This window comes from Garra rufa, chromosome 24, assembly GCF_049309525.1.
Source record: "Garra rufa chromosome 24, GarRuf1.0, whole genome shotgun sequence".
Taxonomy (NCBI): Eukaryota; Metazoa; Chordata; class Actinopteri; order Cypriniformes; family Cyprinidae; genus Garra; species Garra rufa.
Genome location: NC_133384.1, coordinates 2,488,579 through 2,504,408, shown reverse-complemented (window position 1 = coordinate 2,504,408; position 15,830 = coordinate 2,488,579).

Sequence of the window (15,830 nt, the reverse complement as noted above, 5' to 3'; positions counted from 1 at the left end):
GCAAAAAATCGCATCCAAAATAAGTTTTTGTTCACATGCTGTGTGGATTTATTATGTCTAGGCCTATATAAATACACGTATAGTTATTTTGAAAATATTTACATGTGACCAACCAAAAAACAACCTTTTTTTTCATCCAAAACACTAAAATTGTGCTGTATAGTTGCAACTTTTCTGCAAAGAAGAAAGAGGAGGAAGAAGCAAGGAGAGCTGCAGGAGGAATTGCACAAACGTCAAGCCACAAAAGAAAGAAAGAGAAGCAAACAAGAACGGAAAGTGTTAGAGAAAAAATTGAAGAAATAGGTGCAGACAAGATCAATGAAGTATTTCCAGAACTCTCAGAAGAAAAAATGAGCTTGATCAAGGAGTTGTTGGGTGGCAGAGGGGTGGGGGCATTTGTATGTCATGCGTGGGATTTGGGTGGCAATAGGGTCATTTTCAATGGGAAAATTGAAACTTTCCATGCTAAAAAAAAGAAATACACTGTTGGCTATTGGGCCATGAGCGGGGAGGGGTATGAATTTGATGACTGAATTTGATGTGTCCATCTATGCGATGGCAGCAGACGTCATCTTGGATGACTTGGTTGTACAATAGCCTGTCAATTACCAGTTATCAACTCAGTCAGCAGAAGTACACAGATTGCATGTATATTTGTCGTACCGATCATTCATTGTTAGTATGAAAAAAAAAAGTCTAAAAAAATCATTTAAATGGATGACTATAAATATGAATGTATATTTGCATTTTTAGTGTAAATGGTTTAAGGTTGGGTAGTCACTCATTGTCCAAGTTGCACAACATAACTTAAATGGCACACACACACACAAAAAATGTCTGTTGAACTTTTGTGATTGACAATGAGTATTTATTGTGGACTTGTATTAATATGAATTTACAATTAATAGTGATGTGTATTGATATGTTTTCTCTTGTATTCTGAAAATAAATGTTTATGAATATGAATGGATGCTTATTAATTATAATTGTTTTCAGTGAGGTACCATGGGTCTGATGCCCATTCCAGTTAAAACAGTACATTTTAATGATTTCATTTGAAAGAACTATTCTTCTATTCAAATTTCATGCAAATATCTGATAAAATGAGTTATAAGCAAAAATGTGTGAATATTAAGCATTCTCGGTCACATGACTTCTATTGTAACTAATGTATATTATTTTAATATACACCCGAGACCGACGAATTGGGATCCCTAACAAAGCGCCGTGGCTGCTGTCCCTTCCAGTGTCCTGAGCGGGCCCCCTTGGGTCCCGTTACTGGCTTTGGCCAGGGGCTCGCATCAAGGAGAGCCAGTCACTGTATAACTCAGCACCATCCATTTCAGTGAAACTGGAGCACTGGGAATATGCGGAGCTCACGTCCTTCCGATAGGAGGTTCGGAGCAATACACATATAACTCAATTCAGGTTTATATGGAAGATTGGAGGTGATTGAACCCTCATATACTGGTAGAAGTACTACCGGGGAAACACATAGCCTCTGGGGCGCAATGTGGACTTTGTAAGAGATGCAATTAAGTCTCTACGTAGAGCCTAGCCCTCTACCGGTTCTAAAGGATTCATCGAGTGAGGGCCTGACGCCTGACGTTCCGCTACGTCAGCTGTCAAGCTCAGCGGAGGAGCTCAACAGAGCTACTCTTAGGTTACTCTGGAGCAGTATAGCAAGCCGACCCGAGGCCTCTCTGTGCCTACCCGTTTGAGGTGAGAACACAGGAGGAGACTGTGTCTACACGAAGGCTATAGAACCTAGTGAACGTGTTAGGGGTCGCCCAGCCCGCCGCTCTACAAATGTCACTTAGCGAGGCGCCGCGAGCCAATGCCCAGGAGGATGCAACACTCCTAGTCGAGTGTGCTCTCAGCCTGAGGGGGCAGGGCACACCCTGAACCTGATAGGCCAGGGTAATGGCATCCACTATCCAGTGGGCCATACTCTGCTTGGAGACGGCATTCCCCTTCTGCCTGCCTCCATGACACACAAAGAGCAGGTCTGAGGTCCTGAAGCTTTGTGTCCGGTCAACGTAGCATCTCAGTGCTCGGACGGGACAAAGCAAAGCCAGGGCTGGGTCTGCCTCCTCCGAGGGCAGCGCTTGCAGGCTCACCACTTGGTCCCGGAAGGGAGTCGTGGGAACCTTGGGCACATAACCAGTGTCTCAGTGTTACCTGGGAATCCGCCGGGCCAAACTCTAGGCACGAATCGTTGACCGAAAATGCATGCAGGTCTCCTACCCTCTTGATGGAAGCCAATGCAAGCAGGAGCAGAGTTTTCATTGAGAGAAACTTCTGCTCAACTGACTGCAAAGGCTCAAAGGGAACCCGCTGCAGTGCTGTGAGCACTAGCGACAGGTCCCAAGAGGGCACGGAAGGGGGCCTAGTGGGATTCAACCTCCTGGCTCCCCTAAGAAACCTGGTGACCAGGTCGTGCTTCGCTACCGACCTTCCTTCTATGAGGTCGTGGTTGGCAGCTATAGCAGCCACATAGACTTTAAGAGTTGAGGGGGACAGCCTACGCTCCAACCCTTGCTGCAAAAAGGAGAGCACGGCTCTGATCGGGCATCTTCGGGGGTCCTCTCCCCGGGAGGAACACCAATCAACGAACAGGTTCCATTTAAGGGCGTAGGCATGTCTAGTAGACTGCGCTCGCGCCGAAGTAATAGTGTCAACTACCCCTTGGGGTAGGTCACTTAGAACCTCCGCGTCCCGTCCAGGGACCAGACATGTAATTTCCAGAGGTCTGGACGCGGGTGCCATAAGGTGCCCCGTCTCTGAGTCAGAAGATCCTTCCTCAGAGGAATTTGCCAAGGAGGGGCTGTCGCGAGGAGCATGAGTTCGGGGAACCAGGTCCGAGTGGGCCAATAAGGGGCTACCAGAAGGACCTGCTCCTCGTCCTCCCTGATCTTGCACAATGTCTGTGCGAGAAGGCTCACTGGGGGAAACGCATATTTGCGGAGGCCCCGCGGCCAGCTGCATGCCAGTGCGTCCGTGCCGAGTGTGCCCTCGGTCAGGGAGAAAAAGAGCTGGCAGTGGGCTGTCTCCGGGGAGGCGAACAGATCTACTTGAGCCTCGCCGAAGCATCTCCAAATCATCTAAACCGACTGGGGGTGGAGTCTCCACTCTCCGGGAAGCGCAGCTCGTGAGAGCTCGTCGGCCGCACAGTTGAGCAACCCGGGAATGTGAATGGCACGAAGCGACCTCAGATGCTTCTGTCTCCACAAGAGGAGATGACGGGCGAGTTGCGACATGCGACGGGAGCGTAGACCGCCTTGCCGGTTGATGTACGCAACGGTCGCAATATTGTCCGTACGGACCAGCACGTGTTTGCCACGTAGGTGCCCTTTGAGGCGGAGCAGGGCGAGACGTACTGCAAGCAACTCGAGGCAGTTGATGTGCCAAGTCAGCTGGGGGCCAGTCCAAACCCCTGAAACTGCCTGTCCGTCGTACGTTGCTCCCCACCCGGTGGCGGAGGCATCTGTGTGTAGCACAGCATGCCTGGAGACCTGTTCCATGGGTACTCCTGCCCGTAGAAATGAGAGGTCTGACCACGGGGTGGAGGTCTGGCGGCAAGCCGGTGTTATTTGGACCCGGTGAGAGCCGCGAAGCCACGCTCTCCTCGGGACTCGGCCATGAAGCCAGTGTTGAAGCGGTCTCATATGGAGCAGCCCTAGCGGTGTAACCGCCGCTGCTGCTGCCATATGCCCCAGGAGCCTCTGAAATTGTTTCAGTGGGACCGCTGTCCTGCTCTTGAACGTGTCTAGGCAGTTCAACACTGACTGAGCACGTTCCTGCGTGAGGCGTGCTGTCTGGCTGACCGAGTCCAGTTCCATACCGAGAAAAGAGATTCTCTGTGTTGGAGAGAGTTTGCTCTTTTCCCAGTTGACCCGAAGACCCAACTGGCTGAGGTGTGCGAGCACCAGGTCCCTGTGTTCGCATAACTGAACTCGAGACTGTGCTAGGATGAGCCAGTCGTCGAGGTAGTTGAGAATGCGAATGCCCTGTTCTCTGAGGGGAACAAGGGCCGCCTCCGCGACCTTCGTGAAGACACGGGGGGAGAGGGACAGCCCGAAGGGCAGGACCGTGTACTGATATGCCCTGCCTTCGAACGTGAACCGCAGAAAGGGTCTGTGGCGCGGAAGGATTGAGACATGAAAGTACGCATCCTTCAGGTCGATCGCTGCAAACCAATCTTGGGGACGGACACATCTGAAAATGTGTTTCTGAGTGAGCATTTTGACAGTAGCCTGTGAAGGGCCCGGTTCAAGACGCGCAGATCCAAGATCGGTCGAAGCCCGCCGCTTTTCTTGGGTACTATGAAGTACGGGCTGTAAAAGCCTGTCCTCATATCGGCTGGAGGGACCGGCTGTATCGCTTCCTTCGCCAGCAAGGAAGCGATCTCTGCTCGCAAGATGGGAGCATCTGCGGCCCTGACAGAGGTGAAGTGGATACCTCTGAACTTGGGAGGGCGCCGGGCGAACTGAATCGCATAGCCGAAAGTGATGGTCCGAAGGAGCCAGCAAGACAGGCTGGGAAGCTCTTTCCAGGCTCCCAGAAAATGAACAAGCGGCACAAGGGGGACCACCGTAGTACCGAAGAGGGGGGCAGGGACCCTGCCTCACAGTCTCGTTGCCGGACCGGGGCGGGGTCAGAGCGTCTGTATGTTGTGTATGTGAGACGCTTACCTGCGCATGAGCCGATGGTGCGTGAGTAGTCCGTCTCGCCGTACTCTCGAACCGCCCATCGTCGCTCGTTGGGGACGCCCGCAGTCCCGCTTGGGGACCCAGAGATAGAGAAATTTGCTCTTTTGTCGAGTATTTGGGTACCACCGACCGTCAGGTTGGGGAAAAAACAAACAAACAAACACAAGATTCTCCGCCCGGCCCTCCTCCGGGGGAGGGAGTGGTGCGGTCACCATCTCCCGAAGAGCAGCATCCTCCATCTCTGGGTCGCCCGTCTCAGGGTCTCTTGCTCTTACGCTTCCCACTGGTCTTTGTCCTTGTGCCCGGCGACCGGCTCCACGGCGCCGTTGTGAAGGCTGCTGCGGTGGCTGCTGTGGAGCGGAGGCGGAAGCCGGGGGCCGCCCTCGGCGACGAGCAGACTGGGGTGCCGCCGGCGGACGGGTGGAGGCAGCAGCTGTACGCTGGGGCAGGATGTGACTGATGGCCTCAGTCTGCTTCTTGGCTGCGGAAAACTGCTGGGCAAAGCTCTCCACAGCGTCGCCGAAGAGGCCGGTCTGGGACACCGGAGCGTCGAGGAACCTGGTCTTATCGCAGTCCCTCATATCAGCCAGACACAGCCAGCGACAACGCCCCCCCGGCGTTTGCCTGGAGGAACGTTCGTTCTGGGCAGAGGGACTGGAACCCCGCCCCTTTGCAGGAAGCGGAGTCTGGTCCGCAACTCCGCGATGGTCATACCCCCGCAATGGGGACATGAGTCATCCACGAACGCTGCCTCAGCGTGTTGTAAGCCCAGACACATGAGGCAGTGTGCGTGGCCATCACCCAGCGCCAGGAAACGGCCGCACCCAGAAACGCACGGGGAGAAAGGCATGTTGCCTCGTCTTTAAAAAGACGCACAACCCGTGGAGCTCCTTTAGAAATTCACTCTTTTCAGAAATTGCTCTTATAGGAATTTGCTCTTTTAGTGCTGAGGCGCACAGGGGAGATGGCCGCAGCAACACAGAAGGTGGATGGTGAAGACCAGCTGTGTGCTTCCACTCGACATGGAAGACCACGCCGCTGAAGCGCCGTGCCGCCAACACAAAAGAGAAAAAAAGGAGGTAAGTGTTGCTTCTTGGCTCGTTCCACAATAATGGTCCCGCTCCGAAGCGAAAGCTTGATGATGCATGCACCTGCTGCGTATTATATGCTCACGCTGTGATCAGCCGCAGCTGGCTGCAATCATGCATGCCAATATTCATTGGCTCGTTTGTATACACACGAAGTATATTGGTCTATGCAGGCGATATCCCAATTCGTCGGTCTCGAATACCGGAATAGGAGAATACCGGAGCAACTGCGCCGTCTGTTGGTGAATTCGGTAAGTAAAACTTAATTTCCCATCAATTAACATACTTGAACATAAAAAAGACACCTTAGGACAATGGTGTAGTGAACACAATCTATCTATCTATCTGTCTGTCTGTCTGTCTGTCTGTCATATTATAGACACAATGTGGTCATTAATTGAATGGACAGAAATGGAAGCCTCTCTGGACATTGTAAAGAGAAAAGACATTCTTCAATCTGAAGTTCACGAGGGGGATGTTGTGGATGTCAAGTATGAAGATGAAAGCTCTCCTGCACTTATTCTTAAATTGCATGGTGAGATTGGTGGATGTATGCATATTTATATTTTTTTCTGGTTAAAAGTCATTTGAAATAACAAAATTTCCTGTACAGAAAATAAAGACAAGCTACTGAAACGCCTAAATCAGATGGAGACAGAGAGAAGGCAAAAAGAGGAGTGCAAGCTGCCTGAAAAGAGAGCAATAAAAAAGAAAATAATATTCAGTCCAGAAAGCACCCCACCATCAAGTCCAGATAAAGTCCTGAAGAGATTTAAAAAAGTAAAATCTAACTTCCTGATAAAATATTATCAACATTGTTTAAGTGACAATACATGTGTTTTTGCTGTCCTGTGACTTTAATTTTGTCTCTCAACTTAGGTGGAAAAAACACAAAATGACACACTGCTGCTTAAAAAAATAGAGGAAAAAAAACAAAGAAAATGACTCATTAAATGATCTGAGAAAAGAAATCAAGGCCTTGAGAGCAGAGAATCAACAACTAAAGGCCCTGAACTTTAAACTGCAAAATGGTAAGTTATTTATATACATGATTATATATTTTTTGCTATGAATAAATGATTTCACTTTAACACTGTTTTCTTTATTTAGAGATTATTAACAGATTTGGGGAGTTGCTGCCCAAAAGAAGCATGAACAAGCATGCTGTGCCAACCTCCCTAACAAGTGCAGCTTCCAGCGCTGCCCTTCAACCAGCCAACTTATCACATCTTAGTTCTTCTGAACTGGACCATGTGAGAATACTATTTTTAGATTTTCTTTTCACAGCATTTAATCAGTCTGTTCAGTTTTCAAATTATTATTAAATGTGTATTGCACAGGTTGAAATCCACAAAAAATTAAACATTGCAAGGGATACTTTCCAAGCATGTGGTTGAGGGGGCACATCATGGTCAGCCATGATTAAAGACCTAGCCGTGGCTGTTTTTGGAAGGACAACGTTAGCAACACACAGCCTTTCTGGAAAAACTGGAAATGCTAACAAGGAATCACAACCCAAGCCTCCTTTGGATCCCACAAAAGTGGAACTTATTATAGGTATAAAAGCGTTGAAATTTTTACGTACTGTATATTTGCTCTCATAACAAGTACCTGAGGTTTATTTGGACTACAAAACCAGTCATAAGGTTCAATTTTTTTTAAACTGATATTTATACATCCTCTGAAATAAAAATCTGAATAAATAAGTTTACCATTGATACAACTATTTGAAAATCTGAAATCTGAGAGTGCAAAAAATCTAAATATTGAGAAAATCGCCTTTAAAGTTGGTATGAAATTTACCAAATACCTTCATGGAACATGATCTTTACTTACAGTAAAATCCTAATGATTTTTGACATAAAAGAAAAATCAATAATTTTGTAATTTTTTGGCAAATATAATAGAAATATATAACTATGCTACTCAAGACTAGAGGTCCAGGGTCACATTTACATTTCTCTTTCAGACACTGTTGTGAAGAAATTTCCAGCAACTCCATGAAAGTTTCTTCGGGCTGCTTTACGAGAAAAAATGAACGATGAACATAAACTCCTAAGCAGGTTTTACATTCTAATTTAATTACATTTTTTATATATACGTGTTATTCATTACACATTTTGTTTCACATATCAACTAATCTGCAAGATAATCATTTACAGTTTTTTTAATTGCAGTACCTTATATTTCAGCATTTATACATATGCACTGTATACTCATATTTTTTAGGCAAAATAAGGACAGTTATGCTGCAACACTGAGTGGTGAACCACATAAGAGGTGAGTGAAAATTCACTATAACATATACATGTAATTATATTTATACTTACTTTATTAACTAAGTTAAGACCAAAAAGTGTCTCTTTTTTTGCAGAGTCCAGAGTTATTGGATTTTTCAAAATGATGGACCACGTTCTGTCCAGTGTGTTCATTTTCTTCACACTTTACTCATTTCATCTTTATTATCTTTATCTCTATCTTTATTTTATCTCTTATGACTAATAAATAATTAATATTTTTGGAGGTTGTGTATTTTTTCGTGGGTATTTAAATTTGAGACACACAACATTGCTTTCAAAACATGTTTTCTTTAATAAGGAGGCCCTGAATATCCCTTCAGCAGTCCAACAGGATGAGTATGCATAATTGTTCATCAGGATTCCTGCAGAATTAGTCCTATAGAAACTGAACACTAATGCTTTAGGTTTGCTGTAGGATTCCTTAAGGAGTCCTGCATGTCTCCTGTAGGATTCCTGCATGTTTCCTGTAGGATTCCTGAAGGATTCCTGCATTTTTCATGTAGGATTCCTGCATGTTTCCTGTAGGATTCCTGAAGGTGTCCTGCATGCTTTCTGTAGGATTCCTGTAGGAGTCCTGTTTGTTTCCTGTAGGATTCCTGCAGGTATCCTGCATGCTTCCTGTAGGAATCCTGAAGGAGTCCTACAGGAAAATGGTCACAAAATCCTGTGGGATCCTGTAGGAATGTGCAGGTATGTGGTGTGTAGGTCCTGCAGGATTTTTCCTGCAGGATTCCTGCAGGATTTTTTTGTAAGGGAACAAACACTCAAACCTTTTAACGTACTATTCCGTTTTGATTAACATTTAATGATAAGTATATGGGTCATTATACGAAAACGTGCCATTTTGTGTCCCTCAGGAAAAAAAAGCTCTGTAAATCTTAATAAACCATTAAACAAATAAAATATTTTATAATTTAGTTTCCATAAAAATGTCTAATAATATAAGAATAAATTAATTGCTGTTTCTTTAGTTTTTAAAGGATTTTAATCACATTTTTGTGCAAAGCATCTTGCAGAAATGTTGAAAATGGCCTGTCCCTCAGTATGATTTTTCTACTTCTACTTGCTATCGAGGCCAAAAAAGTCAAACTATCATAAAAAAACATATACTTGTAGAAAGCCTTAAGTGTCAGTTCATTAGTCATGAATGGATTTTATTCTTAACATGTGTCAAATAAAATAAAAAAACACAATTTAGTCGGGTCCCTAGGTTCTCGTCAACCCTGTTACTTTTTATGAAAACACCTCTTTAAAGATAATGGACTCTTCCAAAAGTTGCATCATTTCCAGGAAGTGACATCATCTGCCTTTCGAGGTTTTTACAGTTTTTATCCCTAAAAATCATGTTTTTTATTTATTCTACTGATAGGTAGGCTAAAATGTGTTGAGGTTACTGATCTATACTGATGCACACAAGTGCATTGGGTTTTATAAATGTGCTTTATAAACCAAAAGTCATTATTATTTTTATTATGAGAAGTCAATAAATTAACAAGGTTGCTGTTAAAGTGTTTTATGTATTTTTATTTGATTTGATTTTGTTAGGATGCCTCTTTCTGCAGCTGAGAAACAGCGCAGATACAGACAACGTAGAGATGCTGATCCTGAGAGACGAGAAGCATATTTAGAAAAAGAGAGGGCAAAATGGAGAAAGGACAGAGACACAGGGAAAAAGCGGTCAGTTAGTGAACTAAATGACAGAGAAAGGAGAGCCAAGCGGCGGAACTGGAGAGCAGCACAAGTGAAAAGCAGAACAGCCAAAGCAGCAAGTGCAGCAATCATAGATCAGTGCGTGACGCCACCTCTAAGTCCAGAACCAGGTGTAGAGCCAGCACCAGGGTCCTCAAGGTTAGAGTTAGAGTAAATAGAAGTTAAGGCTTTTGTTCAATGTTTCAATTTTGTAAATTTCAATTTAAGGTGTGTGTGTGTGTGTGTGTGTGTGTGTGTGTGTGTATGTATTTGTGTACCTGGTATTCATCACGTTGTGGGGACCAAATAAGGATAGGAATACCAGTAGATTTTGACCTTGTGGGGACATTTCTCAGGTCCCCATGAGGAAACAGGCTTATAAATCATGCACAAGGAGTTTTTTTTTGATGAAGTAAAAGTGTGCACAATCTCCTGTGAGGGCTAGGTTTAGGTGTAGGGTAGGTGTAGTGCGACAGAAAGTACGGTTTGTACAGTATAAAAACCGTTACGCCTATGGAATGTCCCCATAAAACATGTAAACCCAACATGTGTGTGTGTGTGTGTGTGTGTGTGTGTGTGTGTGTGCATGCATCTCCCTATTTATTTATGATAAATTGATTGTCAATACAAGTATTTCATTAATCAGTGCTTCATTGTGTTGCAGGCAACGTGATCAGGGGCGTTTAAGGTCAAAGAAGGAGAGAAAGAGGCTCCACCATGACCTGGGGAAATTGAAGCAAAGCCTGGAAAAAGAAAAACAAAAGACAAATAAGTACAAAAAAAGATACTTCCGCCTAAAGTATAAAACAACATCCCCTTCTTCTAAAGTCAAACATCAATTGAGCACCGCAGCTGTGCAGTCGCAAGCTCGAAAACCCCTCAAATTTCATTCTGCACTGTTGAGGGACATAAAAAGCAAATATACAACTTCATATGATGAACGAGAGAGGCAGATTATCTCCAAATTGGTATCTGGGCAGATTGTGAAAAAGTACCGCATGCAGAAATATGGACAGAGTGCCATTGGTCTTCCAAGAAGAAGGTGGAAGACTTTAGATGGAAATGCACTTTCTTTCTCTCGTAAAGAAAAGCTCCGCATTCCAACACATATAAAATCAAGTATCAGAGCCTTCTTAGACCGGGATGTTGTCAGTCGTGTAACCACTGGGAGAAAACAGACAATAACGCGAAACAAAGTAAAAAAACAGAAGAGATTTCTTGTTGATACACTGTTAAACCTTCACAGAAAGTTTCTGTCTGAAAATGCAAACAGAGCTTTGTCCTACACTCTCTTTTGCAGACTTCGTCCCTTCTGGGTTGTACATCCAACCATTCAAGACAGAGATACTTGCATGTGCAAAATCCATGAAAACCTCGGCTTTGTGGTTGACAAGTTGAAGCAACTAAATTTGCTTCCCAACTCAAACCTTGAGAAGCTAATAGAGGAGGTATCTTGCAGCACCAGCAGTAAGGAGTGCATGTGTGGAGAGTGTCCCAAATGCAAACTGAAAAGCTTCCCACTGGATACTGTTACCAATGCATCAATGCGTATAACATACACACAGTGGGTACTGTAGGAGAAAGAGAAGAACAGAATACCACAAGAAAATGAGGCTGTGTCATTCAAAGTGACAGCAAAAAAACTAATCGAAAGCTCTTTAGAGGAACTCATTGAGCATTTCACGTGCCTGCTGCATAAGTTCAAGAAGCATGTGTTCAACATTAAGCAGCAGTTCTCATTCTCCAGAGAACTAAAGAGAAGTCTGTCCTCACATGAATGCATTATATATGTGGACTTCTCGGAAAACTACTCGTGCAAATACAGTGCTGAGATCCAGGCTGTACATTTCGGTGCCTCACACCAACAGGCAACAATGCACACAGGTGTGTTATATGTTGGTGACAATGCTAGCCCTCTCTGCTTCTGCACCATCTCTCAATCCAAGCAAAAAGGTCCCCCAGCAATCTGGCAACATCTTGAACCAGTACTGGACTACATACAAGCCCATCATCCATCTGTGTCTGTGGTCCACTTCTTCAGTGATGGCCCTTGTACTCAGTACAGGCAGAAATGTAATTACTTCCTGTTCAGTACTGAGTTGAGCAAGAGGGGCTTTGAGAGTGGCACCTGGAATTTCTTTGAAGCGAGCCACGGCAAGGGTGCTCCTGATGGTGTTGGGGGAGTGTTAAAAAGATTGGCAGATCAGCTTGTGAGTCAAGGGCGTGACATCCCTGATGCCATCACACTCTACCGAGCTCTACTGACCACTGGCACAACAGTGAAGCTCTTTTATGTGGAAACCGAGAATATTGTGGATGCATACCGTAACATTCCAGCAAACATCCCATCGGTCCCTGGCACAATGCGAATACACCAAGTGGTCACCAACAGAAAAGGCCACTTGATCTCCAGAGACGTCAGCTGTCTGTGTGCTACACTGAATAACCTGTCCTGCACATGTTTCAACACTCACCACTTCACCTTCCCTCCACTGTCAGCTACCTCAAGCACACCAGTCAGACCTCAACCAATCCAGTCAGAGGAGCACCTGACAGAAGAACTTCAGATCAACTGGAATGACGACCAGATTATCGGAAAATGGTGTGTCCTGACATATGACAAGGAGATCTACCCAGGAATCATTGTGGCAAAAGATGAAGGATATGCCCAAGTGAAGTGCATGCACTGTGTTGGCCCGAATAGATATTTCTGGCCAGCCCGTGAGGACAGCATCTGGTATATACTTGATGACATTTTAAGATTGATTCCTACTCCTCTTAATGTGACAGCACGGCACGTAGAAATACGGAAAGACATCTGGTCAGAACTTGTTGGGTAGGCAGACAGGAATGTTACAATAAGTGATCATTAGTGATCATTGACTTTTGTTTATTCTGTTAAGGCCAAACATGTTCAACAGTTAGCTTTCCCTTTACTGAGTCCTTTCCTTTACCAAGTGATCGTTAGTGGTTTTTGCTTATTAGGTTAAGGCCAAACATGTTCAATTGGTCATTTAATTGCAATGTAATGTTAATGTTTTAATAAAACAATTGGTTTACATTTACATGCGCAGAATCATCATCATTTTTCATAATTTTTATGCTAAAATATCTCAGTAGAGCTGTCTACAAAATATGCTGATTAGTCATGTTGAATTAAAGGTTTATGAATGTCCAATTAAGACTCCATTACACCCATAACTGTAACTCTAACAAGCAGTATAACCAATACGGTAACTGTTGTCAACCCTGTTACTGATGTGTCAACCCTGTTACTTGTATAATATTCTAATATCATTTAAAAAATAAAAATAAAAATGTAATCAACTAATTGTAAATGTTTAGTAAGAGAGGCTAATAATCCACTCAAAATTGAATTGAGGTGTTTTATTTTTGTTTCCATACATTTTTCTTAAAACAGAAGATGCTGGGAGAGTGTAATTTGGAAATGAACGTATTCATCCACAAAAAAAAATTTAAACTTTCAATATTCTCAATTCACAAAAACTCTTAATGTAACAAGGGGGGGTTTATCTTTCACAGTATATCCGATTTGTTCTAGATATGTATTTAAAACCTTTTCAAAAAGTAATTAATATGTCGGTAACAGGGTTGACCAAACACACACATTTACGTTGGTTTTATTAAAATAAAATAAAAAATAAGATAGCCTGAGATGGCACGGCACATTTTCCTGAGAGGTAAGGATCTACTTCATACAAAAAGGGGCTTAAAGATTTTCAAAACAGTACTTTGAAAATCAAACATTCAAAGTGGGAAATGGCACGTTTTCGTATAATGACCCATATTACATTTAATCGATAACACACTTTAAAAATTGCTATTGTATTTAAAGGTTGTCATTACAACAAAAACATTTTCAATTGTTTGTCAAAGTTGACATTACTCATGTTTGAGTTTGTTCTCATTGTATTTCCACTGTTTTGAGCAGCAGGTCTCTCAGCGAGCCGCGATTCGAAACAGTGAATCATTTTGTGAATCAACCGACTCAACTGACTCGGAGTTTGTTATTCGTGTTTCTGATCTGAATCACTAACAGAGAGAGAAATCAGACTGATCTGTGGATGAGCTTTACTCACAAAATAACGTTCATTATTAGATTAGATATTACAATGTTACACAAAATAAGTATAGAGTTTAAATCGCCTGTAAACCATATAAAATAGCTTGAACGTGTATGAATTAGCTTGAACGTGTATGAATTTAAACACTTTAAATGGTTAAGACGTACCTGTCAAGTATCCCGTTTTGGCCAGGAAAGTCCCGTATTTTACCCTTCTTTCCCGCCATCCTCCCGTAATAGTATTTTCCCGTAAATCTCAGGTATTTTAACTAGTGATGTGTCGTTCGCGAACGAGTCGGCTCTAAGAGCCGATTCTTTGTAGCGAACGAGAAGAACCGACTCCCGTCGGGGAGAGCCGAATCTTCCACCGTAAGTAGGGGCGGGATCGTACCATTATGTGAAAGAAGGAATGCTTTAAAGATAGCGAGTGTAGTGGTACAGGCCAGGTACACAGAGCGACAGAGAGAAGCGGGGGAGACGGCATTAAATGCGAGTACATTGGGAGAAAGTGAAAAAATGAGTGAAAAACGAAAAAGCAGCAGCATCTGGCTGCATTTCAATGATGTTGGAGACTGCAAAGCTGAGTGCAGACGCCTGGTTAAGGTAATGGTAGGAAGACTTTGCATTGTTGCAACACCGGTGCCCTCAGAGAGAGTCTTCTCAAAAACAGGACAAATAATTACAGAGAGGAGAAATCGCATCAGCCCATCCAAGCTGAGGCATCTCATATTTCTCAATGCCAACCTGCACTAAAGACAAAAGTGTTTTGTTATATATGTTTATTATATATGTTAAGACTTTTCCATTTATTTAGGTTATGCTGTGGTTGAGTTCAATTAAAGTTTTATTAAAATGTTAAATAATAGTAACTGTATTTTCTAAAATGAAAAATAAGGAATTAAAAAGTTGTGTACCAATACACAAAACATTCACAATTGATAAATTGGGCTAAAATAGAAGGCCCAGAGTGATACTAAATAAAGAGCCATTTGGGAGCTGTAAGAGCCGGCTCTTTTAAGGGAGCCGAGCCAAAAGAGCCGAACTTCCCATCACTAATTTTAACCTGCATTATTAAAAAAAAAAAAAACGCTCTGTTACTAGCCTCGCGATAACTGCCTACCAATGTTAAATGAACAGAAAATATGCAAATAAGCCTTTAAATAAATGCTCTTCAGATATACCCTTTTGTGTTTTCATTTAGCCTATGAATGCTCACAGCATGTCAATGTCAACAAAGGTAGGCCTATCATTGGCTTTATGCACAGCTGCACTACTTCCTGAACTTCAGCCAGCTCCTTTGTTTCCTGTCTGCCATGACAAACTGATCACCTGGATTAATCAGTTTGTCCAATAATGGCAGACAGGAAACAAGGGAGGTGCCTGAAGTTCAGGAAGTAGCGCAACTGTGCATAAAGCCAATTGTAGTTTATAAGTGGCTGCCAAGTGGTGATTTTAGTTTTCTTGTCACCTGATTTAAAAATGTAAGGGATACTGGAGCTCGGTTGGGGTGGTGGGACTGCTTGTGGCAGGCGCCGGAAAATTTCCCTTATTTTCAAATCCAAAACTTGACAGGTATGGGTTAAGACTACAAACCTTTGTTCAGCTGAAACACTGATGCAGGAGCGCGAAGCAGCCTTATGACGTCACACACCAGATCAAAATAAAAGTCCTGTTCACGCGCTTCTTGTCTACAATCCAAAAAGTGCATAGATATCTACAGGGTAAAACTTATGTCAATGGTTATGTCATATTTTTTCTTGGTGAAATACGTATTAAAGTATATATATAAAATATTAATTTACAAATATTTACAAATGGTGATATTTATACTTTTAATTACTTATTTATGCTTTTTTCAGGTTAGATTAATTTGTGATAATGACAGGCAAATTTTCAGCCTTAAATGCATTTTTTATATAATTACCTATTAAATATGTTGTCCTTTCTGTCAAAGAGT